This window comes from Elephas maximus, chromosome X (genome assembly GCF_024166365.1).
Source record: "Elephas maximus indicus isolate mEleMax1 chromosome X, mEleMax1 primary haplotype, whole genome shotgun sequence".
NCBI lineage: Eukaryota > Metazoa > Chordata > Mammalia > Proboscidea > Elephantidae > Elephas > Elephas maximus.
In genome coordinates this window covers 44,778,190-44,791,635 of record NC_064846.1, presented here as the reverse complement: position 1 = coordinate 44,791,635, position 13,446 = coordinate 44,778,190, and the positions used below count along the sequence as shown (strand labels likewise).

The window sequence follows — 13,446 nt, the reverse complement described above, 5'->3', positions numbered from 1 at the left end:
ACTAGTTTTGAGTAATTGCTGTCAGAAAGCAAGTATGCTTGGCTGCAATGAGGTAATGCCTCTGCTTGTTTTAGTCGAGTTTGTAACACTGAAAAGTGCAAGCAGCCCCCTCTGGTATGGACTCACTTCCTGGTAAAGAAGCCTAGGCTGAGGAAGAGAGGAAGAAAGCTGATAAACAGCTACAGGCTGCTTCACAGAATTCCTCCTGTATCCATTACTTCATGTGCTCTGCCCAGCTATCCTCTGAGATTGACAAGAAAGGAATTACCTCTGCTTTACAAATGAGCAAATGGAGGTTCAGAAAGCTAAGTGGCTTGTCCAAGTTTACACAGTGATTCCATGGCAGATCCCTCATTTTTCACTTCTTCATCTGCAGCCTTCTTCCCAGACACCCCATCACCCTGAAAGTATTACCACAAAAGCCCATACGGCATTTTAAAAAACTTCAAGTTTGGAGACAGAATTAGAGATGAAGACAGGGAAGATAGGAGGAAGACCACTTTTTCTAGACACAGTGTGTAAACCCACAGAACAAGAGCATTAGGAGTTTCTAGCTCAGCAATTGTAGTCAGAACTTATGTCCCTTATGTCCCCCTCTACGAGCGACATCACCTTGAGATGCAGTGCTGGTGGGAATGCAAAATGATACAACCATTTTGGAAAACGATATGGCGCTTCCTTAGAAAGCTAGAAATAGAAATACCATATGATCCAGCAGTCTCACTCCTAAGAATATATCCTAAGAGAAATAAGAGTTGTCACATGAATAGACATATGCACACCCATGTTCACTGCAGCATTGTTCACAATAGCAAAAAGATAGAAGCAACCTAGATGCCCATCAACAGATGAATGGATAAACAAACTGTGGTACATACACACAATGGAGTATTACACAACAAAAAAGAACAACAATGAATCTGTGAAGCATCTCATGACATGGATGAACCTAGAAGGCATTATGCTGAGTGAAATAAGTCAATCATAAAAGGACAAATATTGTATGAGACCACTATTGTAAAAACTCATGAAAAGATTTACATACAAAAAGAAATAGTATTTGATGGTCACGAGGGAGGGGAGTGGTGGGGATAGAAAAATACTTAATAGACAATAGATAAGTGGAAACTTTGGTGAAGGGTAAGACAGTACACAATACTGGGGAAGCCAGAACAACCTGTACAAGGCAAGGTCATGGTAGCTCCATAGACATATCTGAACTCCCTGAGGGACCGAATTGCTGGGCTGAGGGCTGTGGGGACCTTGGTCTCAGGGGACATCTAGCTCAATTGGCATAACAGAGTTTATAAAGAAAATGTTCTACATTCTACTTTGGTGAGTAGCATCTGGGGTCTTAAAACACTGTGAGTGTCCATCTAGGATACTCCACTGGTCTCACCCCTTTGAGAGTAAGGAATAATGAAGAAAACTAAAAACACAAGGAAAAGATTAGTCCAAAGGACTAATGGACCACATCTACCACGGCCTCTACCAGACTGAGTCCAGAACAATGAGATGATGCCTGGCTACCACCACTGACTTCTCTGACAGGGATCACAATAGAGGGTCCCGGACAGAGCTGGAGAAAAATGTAGAACAAAATTCTAACTCAAAAAGAAAGGCCAGACTTCCTGGCCTGACAGAGACTGGAGAATCCCTGAGAGTATGGCCCCCGGACACCCTTTCAGCTCAGTAATGAAGTCACTCCTGAGGTTCACCCTTCAGCCAAAAATTGAACAGGCCCATGGACCAAAAAAGACTAAAGGGGCACACCAGCCCTGGGGCAGGGACTGGAAGGCAGGAGGGAACAAAAAAGCTGATAATAGGGAACTCAGGGTTGAGAAGGGAGAGTGTGGACATATCGTGGGGTTCTTAACCAGTGTCATAGAACAATGTGTGTACTGTTTGATGAGAAACTAGTTTGTTCTGTAAATATCCACCTAAAGTTCAACTAAAAAAAAAAAAAAAAAACAGTCCCAGTATAACTACAAATAGAAGTAGCAGATAACTTAATAAAAAATTTTGGGGAAAAGACTATATCAATGAGTGGTGCCCAGGCTATATTAGAAATAAGGTAGAAATAAGGGAAGGGTTTTTGACATAAGGTTGTCCTCATTTGTGACAAGTCAGAATATTTAAAAATACTACTAACCACTATCGCCAAAATTTTATTTTAAAAATGGCATTTTTAAGATAAAAAGAAGGAAGGCAGAGTTTCAAAATGAAATATTTTTAACTTTAAGAAAACTCGTTCTTCAAAATTAAAATTAAATTAAATACTTTCAACTTTAGGGAAAACTCATTGTCCTTATTTCATTTAGGTCTAAGGTGGCCAACCATGCCAGTTTACCTAGGACTGATGGGTTTCTTGGGATGTGTGATTTTCAGTGGCAAAACTAGGACAGTCCCAGACAAACCAGGTTGAGATGGTCACCCTATTTAGGACTAGAACCATTCATGGATAGCAGGTTGAGAACACTGTCACCAACAATTTTCTAATGTCCTCTCTCCAGGACTCAAACAATATAAAGTTAAATGTGACCATGGAATTAAACATTGGAGAGAGAAAGCCTATATACTTTTAACGTAAACCTTTCTGAATCATAGATTTGACCTTATGCAGTTAAGGAAGAGATCTCAGAGACCCAATTGCTCAATAGTTTTCAAGTACAAAAGAAGCCCCAACCCAGGTTTTCCTGTGGCTGGATAGAATGGAGGAGCCCTGGTGGCACAGTACTTAAGCACTCAGCTGCTAACGGAAAGGTTGGAAGTTTGGGTCCACCAGCTTCTCCACAAGAGAAAGATATGGCAGTCTGCTTCCATAAAGATTATAGCCTCAGAAACCCTATGGGGCAGTTATACTCTGTCTTATATGGTCACTGTAAGTCTGATTCTTTGGCGACAGGATTTTTTTTTGCTTTGCTTTGATAGGTGGCAGTAGGGCAGGTGGAGTCTGTGCACACAAACACATGTTTTGGACAAAGAAGTGCATTCAGTTGAATGCTTTTAGTTCCATTGTCTGCAATGAAGTAACCTCCTTTCACCACAGCCCTTTAAAGCAACCCAAGTTCATTTCCAGGAACTAGCCAAGTCTTTGCACTGACATACATAAAGATCAGAAATAGTGCTAAGCTTCATTCTATCTCTATTTATCTTGAATATTTCACTTATGCAGAATCTGAGTTTTCCTTTTTCTGCAATGTTCAGTCACACAGCCAGCCACACAGGATTTCAGGAACCAAGAACTCACTCTAGAACTCCTGCTGAGTGAGTGGTCCAGTAACTAGGCATTGATAGGGCTACAGTTAAACCTCTCTTTTTAGATGTTACATTGTCTTTCATCCTTCCCTTTCTCCATTTGCTAAATGGGTCACCTGTCTGTTTCTGAGAGTGGTTGTTCGAGATGCAGTGAATATGATCAGAAAGTTGTAATAACCTGGATAGAAGCATGAGGTCTGTTCTGAATTTACTGTCCTTACTAAAGCCTAATATTTGCTAATCTGTAGAGACATGGTCATCATTCTGACACGGCTTCATGGGTAGAGGTCACCTCATCCTATACGAGGAAGGAAACCCACCTAAGCCATACATGTCAAATAGTTATCTATCCTACTTTTAAAGAGCTCTATGGAAGAGGGGGAGTCAACAATTTTTCTCAGTAGCTTAACAACTTTCATTGTCAATAAGTCACCTGTTATGTCGCTTTATAATCCTTTCCTGCTATAACTTAAGGTCAATTCCTCTTGTTGAGTCCTCAGGGGGACTGGAGAACAGCTGGCCACTGTCCTTCAGCTGAGAGCCCTGCATCAGCTCAGATGGCCGGTACGTTACTTTTAGCCTTCCCCCCCCCCAAAATAAGCACTGGCTCTCTCCTGTGGTGTTTTATTGCCAAGTCTTTAATCATTTGCTTGCACTTTCTCACTCTCCTGTGTACCTACTCATATGTAGGCACTTACTTAGTGTCAATGAAACTGGAAACATTGCTCTTACTGCTCTTAGAAAAGAAAAATCTTCATCTTCTACCCAGTCCCCACAGAAAAAGGCTCAAATCTTTTGCTCTTCCTGAGCTCATCTGACACATTCTAAGTTAAGAAATGGAAACCTTACCAAGGATAACAGGGTAGAGGCAATGCAGCCAGGGACTCTCTTTCAGCTGCTGAAGAAAACTTGGCTGTAGGACTGCTAGTTTAGGACTGGTCCAAGAGGAGAGTGGCATATAACAGAGGTGGAGGAGCAGCTTTGTTGACACTGGTATGGCCCAGGAATGAGGACAGGCCTTTCTCTTCACGGCCCCCAGACATTGCACATTACCTACCTGACAACCTGTTATAAATACATCTCAATCAGTGTTTAGACTTCCCTAGGAAATGAACAAGATGTGCAGCCCTGGTGGCACAACAGTTAAGGGTTTGGCTGCTAATGGAAAGTTTGGCAGTTTGAACCCACCCAGTGGCTCTGCAAAAGAAAGAACTGGTGATCTGCTTCCATAAAGATTACAGCCAAGAAAACCCTATGGGGCAGTTCTACTCTATCACATGGAGTCTCTATGAGTCGAAATCAACTCCATGGCACACGACGACAACAACAAATAGAGTCCTGGTCCAAAAAAATGTCTTTCCCCAATGTTACTCCTTTTATCAAGTTGAGTATTTAAATGGCCTGACCATTCTAGATCTTCCTGCTTCAGACACAGCCTCAAAAAAAAAAAAAAATCTATTACCACCTGCCAAACACTTCTTTCCTCATTTTCTGTGTCCTCATTTTCTGCTACCTGTGTCCCTCAGAGAAGCCCTGGTAGTGCACTGGTCAAGAGCTACAGCTGCTAAACAAATGTTGGCAGTTTGAATCCATCAGCCACTCCTTGGAAACCTTATGGGGCAGTTCTACTGTGTCCTATACGGTCTCTATGAGTTGGAATCGACTCGTAAGTGACTCTAGGAAGACCTACCTCACTTTTTGACCTAAGTTTTTTCTTTCAAAGTCCTAAGACTTCATGCTTGCTGAAACTCTTTCTAAGCCTTCTTCCTTCCCTCCTCTTCTACTCTGGGTAGAAAGAGTAGCAAACTAGCTGTGTTGGCTTTCTTTCTTTATTTACATTTGTCCATCCTGATGTGGAGGTAGTCACGGCTGGAAAGGCATTAACAGGCAGAAAGCCAAAGAATAAGGGGAGAAAGGAAGACCAATCAAGCAATCTACAATCTAGAAGGTCAACTCTAAATAAATACAATTGGCTATGCTATGGTAGAGAAATCTCATAAAAAGAACCTCCACATCAAGTCCTGGGCTATTTCCTTTCTCTAGACTTTGAGGTTAGAAGGGTGGGAACTGGAATGAGTTCCCCAAATTTCATAGGAGCTTCTGCCTCCCCTGCAAAAAATGCTTCTCACGGAGGATCCCATCTGTCTTCTGCTTTGGAAAGTGGGTGCCAACTAGAAATCTTCTTCATGCCAATTCCTACTCTGGTTGGACAGATGCCATCACGTTCAGTGATCGATTGGCTGACTAGGAGTCCTATCTCACACCCTCAACCAGTTAGAAATTATCCTTACCAGCCTGCCCTGGCAGGACACTGTTGGGTTTTATCAGTGATGGACTAACTGGAAAAGCATGCTCCCACACCCTTAGGTTCATAGCCAAACCCTGCTATTGTTGCCCAATAGTTCCTCTACCGTTGGTCTCAGCTGGGAATAAAATGCCACCACAGCTTACCACCTACATCTAGTGAATGTGGTCAGTGTGGGAAACAGTGGACTGAATGCTTCTTAGCCACTTCAGAGGAGTTGGGAGGCAGCATGGTATATTACCAGTGTATCCCAAAATGGGAGCCCCAATCTCCTTGCTTCAGAATCACCTTTAGTGTTTGTTTAAAATATGGAATGTGACACTCCTCCCAGATTCATTGAGTTAGAACTTATGATAATATGCACGTTGAAAATTTCCTAGTTGAGTCTGATGAGAACTAATGTCAGAGAAATACAGTTGTAGTGAAAAAGAGTCCAGATTCTTGAGGCAGATCTGTGATGGGGTCCTGAGATCTGGCCTTTACATGCTATGTGAATTCGAGAAGATCACTTACAACCTCCACGTTTCAGTTTCATCTATAAACTAGAGATGCAAAGTTTAAAATAGGGTTGTAAAGATAAAGTGAAATAGCATCTGTGGTATGCCTAGCACGAGGATAAGTGTCAATTCTCCCCCTTCTACTAGAGAAAACCCCATTCTTCCAGAAGTAATAGAGATACTTTCCCTAAGAAGTAGAACATCACTCCTCTCCCTTCTACTCTCCCCACAACCACCAGCTATATCCGTGATTTTGTCTCACCCCCAGGCTTCTTTCTGCTTTCAGTTTTCCACCACAAATGGAACCACTCAGTCTAGTGGTCCGGTGGTCCAGTGTTCTTTTTAAGAAAGAATTTATACTTCAACTATTTCAGTATCTTCTGGGAATCATAGTGCTTAGTGCATAGTAGGAACTTATAAATATTTATGGAATGAATGCAATCTTTTATTTCCAGCCAAACTGGCCTCAACATCTGCATTTCAGTTTAACCCCACCACCCCATTTCAGTCCCAAACCCCAACTGAGGAAAGTCTAAGAGATGGACCTATCACATTAGCAATCCGAATCCACTTTTACTTCTATAGTCGAGTCAGACCAAAATCCCTCCCTCCACTCCCAGAGACATGCACTTCCTCTCCTCGCGTTACTGACTCCCCTGGGGAAAACAACTGGCACTGGACCCTCAGCACCTCAAACCGTGGCAATATGAAATGCGAATCCAGCCCTGGCTCCTCTCAGCCTCTGTGCAAACAACAGACTCTGAGGAAGGAGAAATGCACCAGGCTGCCCTTGGGAAGAAAGCAGCTTCTCAGAGCTTTGAGATGAAAGGACAGGAAGCCAGAGCAAGGAAAGGGAGAAGGGGGGCTGAGCAAGGGGAGACCAAAGCAGTTTCTCATCCAGCTGTTTCAATTGCATTTGACCCAAGTTGCAAATTTACCTTCCGACCAGACCACGAAGGCTGACTGACTTGTTCCCTCTCTTCGAGCTCAGATCTGAGAAACAACTTCCCACAGCTTGTCAGACGGGGATGGGAATCCCAGCTGCTCATTGCAGTGATGTCTCAAAACCTTGCTTTACCTTTGGGAGAGAGGGGCGGAGTCCAACCTAATGGGAATTAACTCCAAACACGCTGGAGGCTTCAAACCCAGACTGAGACATGCAGGCACTTGAAGTAGAAAGTAGTTCCGCAGACAGAGTGCTCCACCTCCAACCTCACAGCTGCCGAGTGTGCTCTGTGTGTGTGTGTGTGTGCAAGCATGCCAGCACTTGAACTGCATATCTATCTCACTACCACACTCTCCATTATATGTATTGGATAGCAGGCTTATGTGGCTGGAAAGGACACAGAGAAACACAAGCGTAAATGGAATTGCCTCCTTTCCCCCAACTGATTTCTGCTGTCTGATGGGGAAGATGCTGCAACAGAGCAATCTTTGGCTCCAAGAGATGTAACAAACTTACATGTAAGAAACCATTGAAATCACACATTGAAAGGGTTAAATAAGGTCTCTAATATAACAGTGCTACTGTTTAGTATGTAACAAACCAAAAAAACCAAACCCACTGCCATTGAGTAGATTCTGACTCATAGCGACCCTACAGGACAGAGTAGAACTGCCCCATAGAGTTTCCAAGGAGCACCTGGCGGATTTGAACTGCCGACCTCTATGGTTAGCAGCCGTAGCACTTAACCACTACACCACCAGGGTTTCCTAGTATGTAACAGTACTACTGAAAGCCAGCCTCTAACTTAGTCCAAAGCAGCAACAACTGCTTTTCTGCTTGGGACAAAAGGTGAGAAATCTGGAGGTTAATGGGGCTTTGCCTGAAGCTCTGCTCCAATCTGATGTCATCTCTCCCATCTCTGAATGTCCCTGGTATTCCATATTTATTTTGAGAAACTTACACTTTCTACCTTGTATTAGTCCTTTCCCTATGTGTCTCATTTCTCATTCGAGATGCCTTGTAAGCAGGGAACTTTGGAAGGAGGTATGATGACCAGTGTAACTGAAGAAAGCTTATTGGAATGATTCAAAGTAACTCTCCTTCTACGATGACCCAGTTCCCTTCCCAGAATGGTATAAAAGTTACCAGGCCTGCCCCCTAGCATGTTGTGGCAATGATTTAAAATATGAGAGTAAATGAACCAGCAGTTTCACACATTTACTGTACCTTCATTATTTAATTAAGTTGCTAAAGTTTTCCCTGCCTGCTGTAGGTGTAAGTTTTCATCCTGTTTTTTTTTTTAATCAATGATATATATATAGCCTTATATTCACGCATGCATTTGGCTATCTAGATACTTCCCATCAGCAGTTTATAACCTTTTTTTTTTTTTGCTGCTCTAATACATGGATAAAACACATTCCCATCTGTAATAATGGCTCACTAAGGCAGTTTCTGGGGGAGGGTGAGATGATTCCCTAGGTGGACTATCAGGCTTTTGGAAGCATAAATTCCCCAGGCAATTTTTATAATCTCACAGTTGGTGCCTCCCTTAAGTATCACTGCTTCAGATACAGGGATACATAAAGAGAAATGCTCGACTTTCCTTCATTTAAAAAAAAAAAAAAGGCCAATATTAACAGAAATATACTAACAGTGTGTAATGTGGCTGAAAATTTTGACATATGAAAAAGAGTCCATTCTGCTCTGCACACCAATAAATATTGTCCTTTGCTCAGTGGCTGCATCTGTTATTTGGAGAGTCTATAAAAAAAAATTTTTTTTAATCACTATTTGCAACTCTAAGAAGAGTTTACTTTATGTCCTTTTTTCCCCCTTCTTTTTCCTGTGCCTCCAGTTTCCTTAAGTGGAATAATATGGACACTTAGTGTACAATAAATAATAATCTAATTTATTGGGTCAAGTTTTATTTTTTGTTCTTAACAGTTGATAGTTGTCAGAAAAAAAATTGCTTGCATATATTAAGTCTTGATAATTTTTCAATTAACAAGGTTCTTCAGCCCTGCTCCCATAAGATCACGCAGGAGCATTGTGAAGGGACCACTTCTTCTAATGTATTTAGAGGATAGGATGATATATAGCAGTGGTTAAGAGCTCAGCTGCTAACCAAAAGGTCAGCAGTTCGAATCCACCAGCCACTCCTTAGAAACCCTACGGGGCAGTTCTACTCTGCCCTATAGAGTATCTAAGAGCCGGAATCGACTAGATGGCAATACAGGTAAATGATGCTAAAATGGATATTGGCCAGGGAATACCTAAATGCTGCCTTTGATAGGTATGGAATAAGAGATTCTGTAAAGACAAAGATATGAGTGGTGGATAATTCTGATACATATCTGCATTCCTATCCCTAGTTTGCCAAACACTATTCTACACAATAGCATTTCCCAAGCAAAATCAACACTCCCACACATTTTGCAGTCTAGATAAGGGGTCAGCAAGATGTGGACTGTGGGCCAGATCCAATAGGCTGCCTGTTTTTGTGAATAAAGTTTTATGGGAACTCAGCTACACCTATAAATTTTTCTATTGTCTATGGCTGTTACCATGCCACAATGACAGAATAGTTTTGACAGAGACTGTATGGCCCGTAAAGCCTAAATATCTACTATTTGGCTCTTTACAGAAAAAAATAAAAAGGCTTCTAACCCCTGGGGTGGACCAATAGACTATAGCAGAGATGTTAATGTTAATTGTTAGGAGAAAGTTGAAAGAGAAGGAAAAGATAAGATAAAGAGAAATGCTACTTGCTTTCAGCTTTGTCAAAGCTCCAGTCAACCCTCACCACTTCTTTAGAATCTACCACCTGTGAAGTTAACAATAAACCAACCAAAAGCAAACCCACTGCCATTGAGTTGTTTCCGACTCCTAGCGACCCTATAGGACAGGGTAGAACCGCCCCATAGAGTTTCCAAGGAGCGGCTGGTGGGTTTGAACTGCTGAGCTTTTGGTTAGCAGCCCTAGCTCTTAACCACTATGCCACCAGGGTTTCCGAAGTTAACAATACACTCAAATATACACTTAAAAAAATTATAGAGACTGGAGACACCCTTGAAACTGTGGCCCCTGGATACCCTGCTAACCCAGAAATAAAGCCACTCCCAAAGTCCACCTTTCAGCCAAAGTTTAGACAGGCATATAAAACAAACAATAACACACGTGAAGAAAGTTCTTCTTAGTTCAATAAGTATAAAGAGACCAAATGGGCAACACCTGCCAAAAGCAAAGACAAGAAGGGAGGAATGGACAGTAAAACTGGATGAATGGATATGTGGAACCCAGGGTGTAAAGGGAACAGGGGAGAGTGCTGACGCATTGCAGGGATTGCAACCAAAGTCACAAAACAATTTACGTATAAATTTTTTAATGAGAAACTAGTATGTACTGTAAACTTTCACCTAAAGCACAATTAAAAATAAAAGATTGTCATCTAGTCAACTTTGGCTCATGGTAACCCCATTTGTGTCTGAGTAGAACTGTACTCCACAGGGTTTTTGATGGCTTTTTTTTTTTTTTAGGTAGATTGCCAGGCCTTTCTTCTGAGGAATCTCTGGTGGACTCAACTTTCAAGCTTTTGGTTAGCAGCCAAACACGTTTACCGTTTGTACCACCCAGGGACTCCAGGGACTAATGTTCGATATAAGCCAAATATTAGCAGTTTTGTAACAATGTATTTCTCTTTCAACTGTTCTTTGAATCTATGTTCATGGTTTTTTTTTCCCCTATTTTTTTTTTTTATATTTTATGTTACTTTTTTCCTCTTTTGTCAGAGGTGATTCTTTTGTGGACGCTACTTGATTATGTTTTCTTATTACTATAGGTGTATGTATGTTCTATTCCAGTCTTCCAAAGAGGACCCATTTATTTCTAATCATTTCTATAGTCCCATTGACCTTGAACTTTGGCGACTTTGTATTTAAATGCTCGCAAATTTAAACTAGGTCGTTGTTAGTTGCCATTGAGTTGATTCTGGCTCAAGGCCATGTGGACAGAGTAGGACTGTTCCACAGGGCTTTCAAGGCTGTGCCCTTTCAGAAACAGATGGCCAGGCCTATCTTCCAAGGCACCTTTGGGTGGGTTCCAATCGCCAACCTTTCGGGTTAACCATTTGAGCCACCAGGGACTCCAAAACCAGGCAGATCACATGAAGGAGCCCCTGGTTAGCACAAAAGGTTAAGTGCTCAACTACAAACTGAAAGGTTGGCAGTTCAAACCCACCCAGAGGTGCCTCAGAAGAAAGGCCTGGCAACTTTCTTCCAAAACGGTCACAGCCATGAAAACCCTATGGGGATCAGGTCTACTGTGCAACAGATGGAGTGGCCATGAGTCAGAATCAACTCAGTGGCAACTGGTTTGTTGCGTAGACCCCATGAACTGTCATCCCATTCAGGATGAATATGGAAGGTACACCTTGCTTATAGTATAGTTTCAGTTTTAAACTGAAAAGCTGGAGATGAGACTTCTGCTGCATTTTTATATAATGATCAGAAGTGATCACACTTTTGTTGAGTTTCCCTGATGAGCTCAGCAGGTAAACTAATAATGTTAACCAGTGGCGTGCTGGTAAAAGTTTAATAACTGGCTCTGGGTGAGGTAGTACAGCCATGATGTGTGATATTTGCTGATTATCATGATGTAAATACTCCCACCATGGACAATTTAAACTATCGATGCAATGTCACTGGAGGTGGAATTGGGAAGAGATATGCAGAATCATCTCTCATGAGCTGGAGTAAGCCAGCTCCAGCACACCACTGCAACTCGGATTCGAGGAGTTACTTCAATCTTGGTTTGTGTAGATTTATGAGCTACATACGATATTAACTAAATCAGATAGCTCTCATAGTTGTTTCACATGTTGCATATTAGGCTTTTACCCACTACACAACAGGTTCGCTGGCGCTGAAGCACTTCAAAAATGTTTTGTTGTGGCCAATTTCAAGCTTGTACAGAACAATTTGTGTGTTTTTCAAAAATAAGCTACAGATAAATTTCTCGTGACTCCTGCTGCCTGCTTTAACAGATTTTGAGGGAGGGTGTTTATTATATTTGTAATAGGTAAGAAAATAAACCAGATTGCAAAACTTTTTTTTTTTAACTTAAATGATGTACCAAGTCTTTGGTTCAAATTTTGTAAGGTAAGTTAAACTAAATTGCATTACATTAACCATTATGAGTTTATTTCTGTGTATTAAAATAAACTTCTAAAAAAATTGTAGAAAAGTTCCATTAAGATGTTAAATGTGACTCTTAAAAAAAATCCTGTATACTGGGGGTAAATCCATCATACTGCTAATTGCCGCCCTGCTTGGAGAAAGGTAACTTACTTATTAATCACCGACATGTGCCAGGCACTGTGTTAGGTGCTGGGATGACAGGGTTAAGAAGATAGACAGGCCCTCTGCCCTTGTGAAGTTTACATTGTATTCATGGAGATAGAAAAGATGAAAGAAGCAAACAAACATGATAATAGCAGATGGTGATAAAGTATGAGTGATTAAAAAATAGTAAAGTGACGGTGGCAGAATGATTTGGAAAAGGACAGCGAGAACGCTTGCATAACTAGAATGTAATCAATGTCACAGAATTGTACATGTTGAATTGTTGAGTTGGTGTGTTATGTTGTGTATATTTTCACCATAATTAAAAAAAAAAGTGATGTGATAGAGTAATGGGGATGTGAGAGACATACCTAAAATAGAGCAATCAGAGAAGGCCTCTCTGATGTGGCATGGAGCTAAAAACAAGAAGAATGAGAATCAAAGAGTAGCTGGAAGTAGCAGGAGGAAGAATGTAAATTCAAAGGCTTTGAGGAGGGAAGAATCTTGGTATGTTGAGCAAAGTCCAGTAAGGCTGAAGCATGGCGAGCCAATCAGAGAGTGGTACCAGATAAGGCTGGAGAGGTAGACAGAGCCAGGTCGTGCAGGGATTTGTAAGCCAGGTAAGGAGTTAGAATTTCTTTTTGAGAGCATTGCAGGCTATGAACAAGCCTGCCATGAGCTTAGTGTAGTACAAAATAACCCACATAAATAGGTAATTGTGGCAAAATGCAGTAGGCCGATGTAGCCTGTCCCCAGCCTTGAGGCCATTTAGACCACAAAACCTCCGGACATACCTCTATGAGAAAAGGAACAGCTAGAAGAAACAGTGTCCTTCAAGTCATCCTTCAAGTTGTATTTTTATCTTATGGTTTCCTAGGCACTGTTTTTTTACAGATTTGGCTAATGCTAAACTGAAGTGAAAGCCACCTTGACTGAATCTGAGTCATTATCTTCCCCAGTCTTTGACCCTGGACCAAACTGTCCAGTCTGGCCTAGGTCAGGGCGATGGGAAGCCACTGACTGGCTTGAAGCATTATTTGCTTTGTATCTGAAAGCTGTCTTCTTTTTTTTCCTGAAAGCTATCTTCTAGTAAACTTT

General features: G+C 41.5%; 1 protein-coding gene across 1 annotated transcript in view; it reads right to left on the bottom strand.

Annotated features, from left to right (window-relative positions):
* LHFPL1 (LHFPL tetraspan subfamily member 1) overlaps positions 1-7,046 on the bottom strand; it is an 86,361-nt gene extending 79,315 nt beyond the window's left edge. The window contains exon 1 of the mRNA XM_049872321.1: positions 6,999-7,046. The gene's annotated coding sequence lies outside the window, so the exon portion shown is untranslated. The remainder of the gene's footprint in view (positions 1-6,998) is intronic.
* Between the last annotated feature and the right edge of the window lie 6,400 nt (positions 7,047-13,446).